This window comes from Etheostoma spectabile, unplaced genomic scaffold (genome assembly GCF_008692095.1).
Source record: "Etheostoma spectabile isolate EspeVRDwgs_2016 unplaced genomic scaffold, UIUC_Espe_1.0 scaffold00001481, whole genome shotgun sequence".
Taxonomy (NCBI): Eukaryota; Metazoa; Chordata; class Actinopteri; order Perciformes; family Percidae; genus Etheostoma; species Etheostoma spectabile.
Genome location: NW_022602758.1, coordinates 43,930 through 56,476, shown reverse-complemented (window position 1 = coordinate 56,476; position 12,547 = coordinate 43,930). Strand labels below are relative to the sequence as shown.

The window sequence follows — 12,547 nt, the reverse complement described above, 5'->3', positions numbered from 1 at the left end:
TCTTGTGTTTTCTCCTTAACTTCTCCAGGACATGAACAGCGGTTTCCTGGTGAAAGTCTTGTGTTTTCTCCTAACTTCTCCATGACATGAACACCTGTTTCTGGTGAAAGTCTTGTGTTTTCTCCTTAACTTCTCCAGGATGAACAGCTGTTTCCTGGTGAAAGTCTTGTGTTTTCTCCTTAACTTCTCAGGACATGAACACCTGTTTCCTGGTGAAAGTCTTGTGTTTTCTCCTTAACTTCTCCAGGACATGAACACCTGTTTCCTGGTGAAGTCTTGTGTTTTCTCCTTAACTTCTCCAGGACATGAACATGTTTCCTGGTGAAAGTCTCGTGTTTTCTTCTTAACTTCTCCAGGACATGAACACCTGTTTCCTGGAGAAAGTCTTGTGTTTTCTCCTTAACTTCTTCAGGACATGAACACCTGTTTCATGGTGAAAGTCTTGTGTTTTCTCCTTAACTTCTCCAGGACATGAACACCTGTTTCCTGGTGAAAGTCTTGTGTTTTCTCCTTAACTTCTCCAGGACATGAACAGCGGTTTCCTGGTGAAAGTCTTGTGTTTTCTCCTTAACTTCTCCATGACATGAACACCTGTTTCCTGGTGAAAGTCTTGTGTTTTCTCCTTAACTTCTCCAGACATGAACACCTGGTTTCCTGGTGAAAGTCTTGTGTTTTCTCCTTAACTTCTCCAGGACATGAACACCAGTTTCCTGGTGAAAGTCTTGTGTTTTCTCCTTAACTTCTCCAGGACATGAACACCTGGTTTCCTGGTGAAAGTCTTGTGTTTTCTCCTTAACTTCTCCAGGACATGAACACCAGTTTCCTGGTGAAGTCTTGTGTTTTCTCCTTAACTTCTCCAGGACATGAACACCTGTTTCCTGGTGAAAGTCTTGTGTTTCTCCTTAACTTCTCCAGGACATGAACACCAGTTTCCTGGTGAAAGTCTGGTGTTTTCTCCTTAACTTCTCAAGGACATGAACACCTGTTCCTGGTGAAAGTCTCGTGTTTTCTCCTTAACTTCTCCAGGACATGAACACCTGTTTCCTGGTGAAAGTCTTGTGTTTTCTCCTTAACTTCTCCAGGACATGAACACCTGTTTCCTGGTGAAAGTCTGGTGTTTCTCCTTAACTTCTCCAGGACATGAACACCTGTTTCCTGGTGAAAGTCTTGTGTTTTCTCCTTAACTTCTCCAGGACATGAACACCTGTTCCTGGTGAAAGTCTTGTGTTTTCTCCTTAACTTCTCCAGGACATGAACACCTGTTTCCCCCGACCTCCTCCCTGCGAGGATCTTCATGCTCTTACTCAGCAGCAGTCAATGTGCTGCACACAGTAATAAATATGTGGAATACTTTACAAATGGATTTACTTTTCAGAGCTGTATGTATGAATGCTTTATGAGAAGAGCCTGAATGAAGTTTTCTCTTCGTCATTAATATAATCTATAACTCTGCTCTCTCTCTCTCTGTCTCTCTCTCTGTCCTCTCTCTCTCTCTTTCTCTCCCTCTCTCTCTCTTTCTCTCTCTCTGACTCCGTCACTCTCTTTCTCTCCCTCCTTCTCTCTCTCCTTCTCTCTCTCTCTCTCTCTCTCTCTCTCTCTCTCTCTCTCTCTCTCTCTCTCTCTCTCTCTCTCTCTCTTCATCCCAGCTGACTTTGTGCTGGCAAGTACATTTTTTTAAATCATTAATTCAGCCGTCCGTCACGTTGCATCATCATCAAAAGCTGCGTTCAACGAGGCCGCGTCTTGTTAAACATGTTGCAGCATATCAGGAGCCGGGCTGCGTTCGCTGGTGTAATCTTCTGTGATGTTACGGCGGATCAGACGCTGTGATTTTACATTTAGAGACGAGCGTGTGTTAATGATCTCTTGTGTTTGATCCGTGCTTCTCCGGTTAGTCCTCTGGATTTAACACTTGACTTCCTGTTTGCTGCTGGGTGTCTTCATCAGACTCTTCTGTGTTCAGCAGAGTGAAAAAAAATCACAACACAAAAGATGCAAAACCCCAATCAGAAACCTCTCACACGTTGCAAAACACCCAAACTTTTTTCCATTGTTTCTTCTCTTTATCCTGAACACGTTTGAAATCCATGCTGCAGGGGGCGCCCTCTGGCTCACCGGGAAGGGCGGGCGCCCCATGCAGGCTGGGTCCTTTGCAGGGTTCAGGTCCAACCTGCGGCCTGTGGTACAGGCCATCCCCCGTCGCTGTCCCACCTTTCCTGTCTATCACTGTCAAATAAAGGGAAAAGCACACAAAAATGTTCTTTAAAATCCTGCTGCAGTCCGGCATGAGAGAGTCTGGTCCGCTGTGACGGTCTTTAGTGAACTCATGTTGTGCTTGTTTTATTCACCTGACAAGTTTTTTTTCTCTCTGCTTCTGGCACGTCCTGTTCAACGATGTTGTAACTTCCTGAAAGATGCTGTTCCTTCAATATGTAAGAAAAAGACAATAAAAACAATGTGTTGCAGTGATTTTATTCAACATGTAATAAAACATCAAGTTTTTTCTAAACACATAAATAAATAAAACTCTACATATTCATATTTGTTCAATCAAACTGTAAAGAAAATAGCTCTGGGGCCATTTTGTGAAAAACCAGTAATGCTGTGCCTCCATTTTGGCTCTTGAGTTTTTACAGGAGTCGAATCTGCAGCCGCTGCTTCGAGGAGTAATCCTCTATATATGTGCACCTGCACCCTGCTCATGTGCAAATGATCAAACTGTTACCAGCGCACTACGTGGTGGTGGGACAGACTATACCCTGGAAAACCACGGAAAAAACGATGCCAAAGCAAGGTCAATAAGAAGATAGCGTAGCATTAAGAGTCGCGATTAGTATGAAAATCTGCACAGAGAGGTTGGGTGGGGGGGTCAAACAACACAGGACGTTCACCCAAGAGACCAGGGATTGTGTCCCGCATGTCACGATTCCTAAACCCAACTGTCCCGTTCTTCTTCTCCTAAACCCAGCTGTCCCGTTCTTCTTCTCCTAAACCCAGCTGTCCCGTTCTTCTTCTCCTAAACCCAGCTGTCCCGTTCTTCTTCTCCTAAACCCAGCTGTCCCGTTCTTCTTTACCTACACTGTAACAAAATTTCCTGTTAAATTACAGTAAACTACTGGCAGCTATAATTGCCAGCTTGATACTGTTATTCTACAGTAAACCTACTGTGATCTACAACAACAGCACATTACTGTAAACATATTACAGTACTAAACTTTGTGTAGTTTGGCGCTGTGGCAGACGGCTGCCTCTCCAGTAGCTCTCCAGTTTTTAGCTCTTTCTACTTATTTAAACCTCTTTTTTGTATCTCTTTTTAACTCTTCTTGCGAAGATAGTGGTTTCTATATATCCTATGGATATTCCAATCGTAAAATTCAACCAGGAGCCAGCTTTCTCACTTACTCAAGAGAGGAATTGCTGGCTCTGCACACAAAGGGACGCGCCGGGACACGGCACCCTATCCCGACGGAGCTGAGGAGAGACCCAGGGGCTGCAAGGCCGGGGCGAAGCTAAAGGCCGAGCTAGCGGAGAATCGGAGGCGCTACAAGCATCGATTCCCTCCGTTATCATGGGGAACGTGAACTCGCTGCCGAACAAGATCGACGAGCTGTCCGCGCTGAACAACCAACGGACTTACCGTGAGACCAGCTTGTTCATCTTTACGGAGACATGGCTAAACCACCTCGTACCAGATGCTAACGTGGACCTGCTTGGATTCACTGCCGTGAGAGCCGACAGAGACACACAGGCAAGTGGGAAAAGCAAAGGTGGGGGACTCATCATGTATGTCAACGACCGCTGGTGTAACCCAGGACATGTCTCCGTAAAGACAGCCTCATGTTGCCGGGACCTCGAGCTGCTAGCCGTTAGCTTACGGCCATATTATTTACCCAGGGAGTTTAGCCATGTGGTTACTCTCTGTGTTTACATCCCTCCGAGAGCGGACGCAGCCGCTGCCTGTGAGAAGATTCACTCCGTCACAGCAGCGCTGCAGACACAGCACCCTGAGGCCTTCAGATCATCTCTGGGGACTTTAACCATGCTACTTTGGACTCTACTTTGGCTGTTTTTCACCAGGTTGTAGACTGTCCGACCAGAAACAACAGGACAATTGATCTCCTGTATGCTAATGTGAGGGATGCATACAGAGCGACTCCCCTCCCCCCACTGGGGAAGTCTGATCACAACCTGGTTCATCTACAGCCACTGTACACCCCCCTGGTCCAAAAACAGCCGGTGACAACTCGCAACAGCAGGAGGTGGTCCCCTGAGATGGAAAGTGCCCTGAGAGACTGCTACAACACCACAGACTGGGATGTGCTGATCGACCCGCATGGTGAGGACATAGAGGGGATGACACACTGTCTGACGGACTACCTGAACTTTTGTGCAGACGTGGTCTCCCCTATCAAGACCGTCCGATGTTACCCTAACAACAAGCCATGGGTAACACAGGAGGTCAAGGCTGTCCTCAACAGGAAGAAGGCTGCCTTCAGGAGCAGGGACAGGGAAGCCATGAAGGCAGCACAGCGGGAGGTGAAACATTGTGTGAGGGAAGCTAAGGACAGCTACAGGAGGAAGGTGGAGCAGAAGCTGAGGGAAAACAACATGAGGGAGGTCTGGGAAGGTGTGAGGACCATCACAGGTCACAACACAAAGACCAGAACAACAGGGGGGACAATGGAGAGGGCCAAGGAGCTGAATAACTTTTTCAACAGGTTTAACCAGCCCTTGCCCCCCCTCCCCCACCCTCACCCAGCAATGTTCCCTTCCCTCCACACACCTCCCCCTGACACCACCACATCCCAGTCTACACAGTCTACACACCTCCCCCCCAGCACCACAATACCCCCTCCTCCTCCTCAATACAATCCCCGCCCCACATCACCACGGACCAGGTCAGAGAGCAGCTGAGGAAGCTCCGGCCCAGGAAAGCAGCAGGCCGGATAAAGTGTGTCCGAGACTGCTGAAGACCTGCGCAGCAGAACTGGGGGAGCCGCTCCAACGGATCTTCAACCTTAGCCTGCAGCTAGGGAGAGTGCCCACCTTTGGAAGACATCCTGCATCGTTCCAGTTCCCAAGAAGAACAGGCCCAGCGAGCTGAATGACTTCCGACCGGTGGCGCTCACTTCACACCTGATGAAGACGTTGGAGCGGCTCTTCCTCAGCCTCCTCAGACCCCAGGTACAGCACGCCCAGGACCTCCTGCAGTTTGCGTACCAGCCAGATGTTGGTGTGGAGGACGCCATCCTCTACCTGTTACACCGGGTCCACTCCCATCTGGATAAGGGGGATGGCACAGTGAGGGTCCTCTTCTTGGACTTCTCCAGTGCCTTAATACCATCGGCCCCCTATACTCCAGGACAAACTGATCAGGATGGGAGTGGACCCCTATCTGGTAGACTGGATCAGAGACTACCTCACCGACAGGCCACAGTACGTCAGGCTGAAGGACATCATGTCTGACACTGTGGTCAGCAGCACTGGAGCCCCCAGGGCACAGTGCTGGCCCCTCTTCTCTTCACCTGTACACCTCGGACTTCTGCTACAACTCGGAGCTGTGTCACATACAGAAGTACGCAGATGACACAGCCATCGTTGGGTGTATCAGGGGGGACAGGGAGGAGGAGTATCGGAGTCTGGTGGGGGACTTTGCTCTCTGGTGTCGCACTAACTGCCTACAGCTCAACACCTCTAAAACAAAGGAGCTGGTCGTTGATTTTGGGAGGTCCAGACCAAAACCGCAACCAGTCCTGTTGGAGGGAGTTGAGGTGGAGGCAGTCCAATATACAAATACCTCGGGCTGTGGCTGGACAAACAAACTGGACTGGACAACAAAACAGCAGCCACCTGTACAGGAAGACACAGAGCCGGCTGTACTTCCTGAGGAGGCTGCGCTCTTTAACATCTGCAGCAAACTGCTGTGGATGTTCTACCAGTCTGTGGCACCAGTGTCCTCTTCTACACTGTGGTGTGCTGGGGGGGCAGCATATCAAAGAAGGACACCCACAGGTGGACAAAATGATCAGGCGGGCGGCTCTGTGGTCGGCATGAAGCTGGACTCACTGGTGACGGTGGCAGAGAGGAGGAATTGGACAAACTGCTGGCTATTACTGAAAATGCCAGCCACCCCCTGCACACCGTCATCAGCACCCAGAGGAGCCGGTTCAGTGGAAGGCTGCTCCTTCCCAAGTGCCGGACCAACAGACTCAAGGACTCCTTTGTCCCTCATGCCATCAGACTATACAACTCCTCACTAGGGGGGAGGAGGAAATAGGCATAGGACAATACATACATACATACATACATACATATACATATATACATACATATATACATACATGCATACACAGTACACGTACATACATACATACACACAGTACACATACATACATACATACACGCACACCTAGTCACTTTATCACTTTACCACTTCAATACTGGACTCAACACTGACACTTTAATAACAATTTATGGTCTTTGTTTGTTTTATTTGACAAATGTTCTTATTGTTGTTATTATTATCATTATTGTTATTTGTTGTCTTTATACTGTCTTTTCTTTTCTTTTTTAATCTATTTTTTAATTTGTTTTTTCTTGCTAAAAACTGGTGCTGGAATTTTCAATTTCCTTGCGGGAGTCATCCAAAAGGATCAATAAAGAGACGTCTAAGTCTAAGTCTAGTCTAAACTGTTGGCAAAGAAACATTACAGTATTATACTGTCAGCTTTGGTTTTCATTTTACTGTTATTTTACAGTTCCTACAGTATTCTCCATTAACTTATTACTGTAAAATATGATCTTCACATTGTTATAAACTACTGATTTAAAAGTTTTACAATTAAAAACAAAACCCCTAAAATAATAATAATAATAATAATAATAATAATAATAAAACATAGATGTCACAGAAACGGCTCAGACAAGAGATGGTCTTATAACTTTAGGCATTTATTAAAGTTAAACATGTTCAGTCTACAAAATTCATAAAAACACAAATTTAATTCAGAATGTGAACTATGACAAGTGATGGCTAAAATTACATCATTTGACTTTGTATTTTTGTCCCCAGGTCAAAATAGGTCTGGTTTGACTGTTTCTTGCATTCTATGCAAAGCACAGAGTACAAATTATCCGCCAATTCACATTAATTTAATCTTTCTGCTCATTTGGTTTTCCTTCCTTCACCCAAAGACAACAGTTCACTGCATCAAATGCATATAAAAGCTAACTAAATTACATCAATTCCATTAACAATAAAAATTAAACTGGCTCTCAACAATGGTGGGTTCAACAATGACCCTGGACATCTGAGACAGATGGACTGACCTATGCTGGCTAAATAAAGTCCATCACATTGTTTAGTAGCGTGGTCACATGGTGATTCACCGTTGTTGCCTTTTTGTGGACCAGCTTCCCCGTCTTCCTTTTCCACCACCTCCCCGTGGCTGGTCTTTCTTCCCCTCTCAGGATAAATCCCAATGAGACGCCTAAAATGTAATAGAGAAAGTATATAAGATATTAGGTATGGTAAGTAAAGATCATTTGCATTTAATATGGAACCCTATAACATTAATTGAATAAAAAATTAAGATGTATTTTTCTGATAATGACCCTTGTCTCATAATTATGAAAGAATGATCTCATTTTGATTAATTATTTATGAGAAACAAAACAATCCTGATTCATGATTACAACAGATCAGCTGTTGTCATTATTACAGTATTTATTACACTTTGATTTGAGGGTGGCATTAGGAAACACTGTTACAGTATATTTGGGAAAGGACACATTGCTCAATGAGAGCACCACAGAGAGTGACATGGCCAGTCTGAACAGCCCCATTCCTTAATTAAGATGGGTGCCAAAAGGAAGCAGGGTACGCTTTAATGAGCAGGAGATAGGTACAACTACTTTAAAAGTTAATACACCAGCATGGCTTATAAAAAAATGACACTTCAATATTTCGGATCAGAGCTTGGAAGAGGGGTAACATACTCAAACAAAACTTACCTTTGAACAAACTCCAGTGTCCTTGCAGCTTCTTCTTGGTATAGTAGATTGAACACATAGCAAGTAGCAAGCCCTGTGATGGTGTGTGTGAGGTTTTATAGATGCCTTCACAAATGACCTGGCTTCCGATGCTGATCATCCAATGTTCCAATGTGACACCATCACCAGCAACTGATGCAGACAACAGAAATATGGGTATAAGGGCCTTTTATGAGGATTTGAAGTTCACAGAAAAAGCCACCACATTTAGATTGTTTTGTTTTTTTGGTTAACTGGTGTTTTCGGTCAATGAGTGTCCACAATTTGAGATAGAAAAGAACGATGAGACAACTACAAACATGACAGACAATGATACAACTTAAGTTTAGGAAACGGATACAGAAAGAGAAATCAGACAAATGGAGAAACATAGAGACAGACGGACTTTGTTCTCTACTCCACGACATGCTTTTATGACACTTACCCAGTAGAATCAGTCGTGGACTGTTGGGGGGTCAGGCTCAACATCGGCTGCTGTGGCAGACATCTGTAGAACATGGACAACAGTATCCAAATTAAGAAAGGAATTGCATGTAAAGTCATTGTAGACACAATAAATAGCTAAAGAAACCTTACACCAGCTGAGTCTGCATGTGCCTGCATGTGCAAATGTATTCTTTCTGGTTTTACCACATATGTTGCAAGTTATCATGTTTTCACTACAGGCCTTCACAGCAAAATAATCTTTAAAATACTCTCTCAAGAAAAAATTAATTACAACAACAAATAATCAACTAACTTTTAGCTACTGCATGTTGCATTAGTGCATATTTGAAGCTACGTTTTAGCTTTTTGCATTAACCTGCATAACAAGCTAATCCCTATAAACTCCCATGCACCATTTCACTTGAAAAAGTAAAACAAATGGTAAAATAGAACCTTGTAACCCACCATAGTTAGATCTCACAACAAATCAGATATTAAAGCCAGTTTATGTTAATGTCAGTAATGCGCTTCAACAGAAAGCTCAACTTTTGTCCACATAGCTAGTTGCTAAATGAGAGTAGGCCTAACGTATGCTAGCGTGCGGCACGTACTTTTGACTCAATCTTTTTGGTAAAAAACAGTCAATAAAATGGTAATCCAACACAAAATCACATTAGCATTATGATGACTTTTGCAAGATTCTATTTACCTTGTTAAGAAAGCCACGGAGACAGGATGCATGAGGAAGGGCTGAGGTTGACGAGAGAGCAGTGAAGAAAGCAGCTGGTGAAACATGTGCTCCATCCAGTTTGATGCGGTCAGTTTAAGAGTCCGGATGAAACAAATTCTTCAACTTCTTGTTATCCTGTCCTCAATCACAAATAAAAACACTGATGGCCTATTTTTAATTTATTTAATTTTTGATTTTGCTCAGATGAACTATAAATCGGACCGAGGATGAAGTCTGATTTAAAGTTAACTGAAAAATAAAATAAAATACTGTATTATACCGTAAGATTATAGGTAGCTTGCTGTAAAAAATAAATAAATACTGCTTTTAACCGTAAGATTTTACAGGAGCTTGCCGTTAATATTTTTTTCCTCAAAGACATCAGAATTTACAGTATTCAACTGTATTAATGGAAAACGGTACATTACTGTGCAAAATATCCAGTATTTTTACAGCAATTTGTTACAGTGTAAACCCAACTGTCCCGTTCTTCTTCTCCTAAACCCAACTGTCCCGTTCTTCTTCTCCTAAACCCAACTGTCCCTTTCTTCTTCTCCTAAACCCAACTGTCCCGTTCTTCTTCTCCTAAACCCAACTGTCCCGTTCTTCTTCTCCTAAACCCAACTGTCCCGTTCTTCTTCTCCTAAACCCAACTGTCCCGTTCTTCTTCTCCTAAACCCAACTGTCCCGTTCTTCTTCTCCTAAACCCAACTGTCCCGTTCTTCTTCTCCTAAACCCAACTGTCCCGTTCTTCTTCTCCTAAACCCAACTGTCCCGTTCTTCTTCTTCTCCTGAACCCAACTGTCCCGTTCTTCTTCTTCTCCTAAATCCAACCATCCCGTTATTCTTTACCTAAACCTAACCATCCCGTTTGAACCATCTCATTCTTCTTTACCTAAACCCAACTGTCCCTTTCTTCTTCTCCTAAACCCAACTGTCCCGTTCTTCTTTACCTAAACCCAACTGTCCCGTTCTTCTTCTCCTAAACCCAACTGTACCGTTCTTCTTCTCCTAAACCCAACTGTACCGTTCTTCTTCTCCTAAACCCAACTGTCCCGTTCTTCTTCTCCTAAACCCAACTGTCCCGTTCTTCTTTACCTAAACCCAACTGTCCCGTTCTTCTTTACCTAAACCCAACTGTCCTGTTCTTCTTCTCCTAAACCCAACTGTCCCGTTCTTCTTCTCCTAAACCCAACTGTCCCGTTCTTCTTCTCCTAAACCCAACTGTACCGTTCTTCTTCTCGTAAACCCAACTGTCCCGTTCTTCTTCTCCTAAACCCAACTGTACCGTTCTTCTTCTCGTAAACCCAACTGTCCCTTTCTTCTTCTCCTAAACCCAACTGTCCCTTTCTTCTTCTCCTAAACCCAACTGTACCGTTCTTCTTCTCCTAAACCCAACTGTCCCGCTCTTCTTCTCCTAAACCCAACTGTCCCGTTCTTCTTCTCCTAAACCCAACTGTCCCTTTCTTCTTCTCCTAAACCCAACTGTCCCGTTCTTCTTCTCCTAAACCCAACTGTCCCTTTCTTCTTCTCCTAAACCCAACTGTCCCGTTCTTCTTCTCCTAAACCCAACTGTCCCGTTCTTCTTCTCCTAAACCCAACTGTCCCGTTCTTCTTTACCTAAACCCAACTGTACCGTTCTTCTTCTCGTAAACCAACTGTCCCGTTCTTCTTCTCCTAAACCCAACTGTCCGTTCTTCTTCTACTAAACCCAACTGTCCCGTTCTTCTTCTCCTAAACCCAACTGTCCCGTTCTTCTTCTTCTCCTAAACCCAACTGGCCCGTTCTTCTTCTTCTCCTAAACCCAACTGTCCCGTTCTTCTTCTTCTCCTAAATCCAACCATCCCGTTATTCTTTACCTAAACCTAACCATCCCGTTTGAACCATCTCATTCTTCTTTACCTAAACCCAACTGTCCCGCTCTCTTCTCCTAAACCCAACTGTCCCTTTCTTCTTCTTCTCCTAAATCCAACCATCCCGTTCTTCTTTACCTAAACCTAACCGTCCCTAACCTTTTCTTTTCTCTTCTAACAAAATGAAACTCTTATACATGTTTATTTCTTGAAACAAAAACAATCAAGATGTGAAGTAGAAGTCTTCACGGTTTGCTGTTCTTGAAGCCAGTTGATATTATCATGCACAGTGAGTAAGTGAGTCTGACTGCAGGGGTTAAACAGATAAAGACTTCTTCTGGCAGATCCATGGTCTTCTGTCAACACAGCTCACTGACACCCATCTGAACCTTTGCCATCTTTTGTCTTGGACAGAAACCACGCACTGACCGTCACTAGGAGGTTGGTCTTGGATCCAGTCGCTGAGGGAAGAAGATGATGTTTAGATCAAGGCTGATAGATTTAAGATTCAAAGTGTTCAGGAATGTGTCTCTTACCTTTCAGTCAGATCACTTCCATCGATCCACTTCCATCTCCCTCCTTCAGCTCTCAGACCAGTCCAGTATCCAACAGTTTCAAAATAAAACAAGCTGGGAGAACTGAGTGCATTCTGGCAAGATGAACAGTTATCAGATATTTAAACACTATACTTAAATATATACACTGATTTACATACAGTACAGTGTTCAGACCTAGCAAAAACCTATTTCAGTTTAATAGTTGCATCATAAAAGTTGCCAGGTTTCTAATTACCTGTTCACCTTGACTGTCTACAACAACCAAATCTGAACTCCGTGCTCTGCAGTCTTCTCGAGCTTCTTCCCAGGTTTTCAGATCAGGAGGACCAGCAAACAGATAGCAGCTGGACCCGATGAGTCTCCAGTCCTTCTGACAAGGTCTACATAGTCTCTCTGAAACTACAGAGAGCAACCAATACACAGCATCACTACTCTGGGATATTATTATTATTATGGTTATTATTGGATCTCATTATTGTGTTCTTAACATACCGTTCTGTACTTTGGGGCAGTATTCATCGATGCTCCACTGAGCTCGACTGATGTTTGGTATCGGTCCTGTACAGTTCTTCCGCTCCGTCTCCAGCTCCTGGTTTCGTGTCTCCAGCTCCTGGTTTCGTGTCTCCAGCTCCTGGTTTAATGCGGTCAGGACTGTGATCGGTTTTTCGGAGATACTGTTGTTGAGGTTGCAATTGGTAACTGCAAAATAGAAAATTAGCTGGTGACACACATTATAATAATAGAAATCACATGTTTCAGATCTATCTGAAAACAATAGTCCGGTGTCCATATGAACATTAAAACTGAGTTTTAGTCCCCTGATCATTCCTCCTGTTCATCCTGGAGAATAATCTTTCTAATTCACTAAGAGATGGAGGACAACGTTCTATTTCAGCATCTTTAAATATCTTCTTTGTGTTTCTATAACT

At 44.0% G+C, this 12,547-nt stretch overlaps 1 long non-coding RNA gene across 1 annotated transcript; it reads right to left on the bottom strand.

The window, feature by feature from the left end:
* Positions 1-11,457: 11,457 nt before the first annotated feature.
* On the bottom strand, positions 11,458-11,668 carry LOC116675105 (uncharacterized). Its single transcript, XR_004328295.1, has 2 exons — positions 11,598-11,668; positions 11,458-11,522 (listed from the first exon to the last, which is right to left on the bottom strand). It is a non-coding gene; the product is annotated as an uncharacterized LOC116675105 (long non-coding RNA).
* Positions 11,669-12,547: the final 879 nt, after the last annotated feature.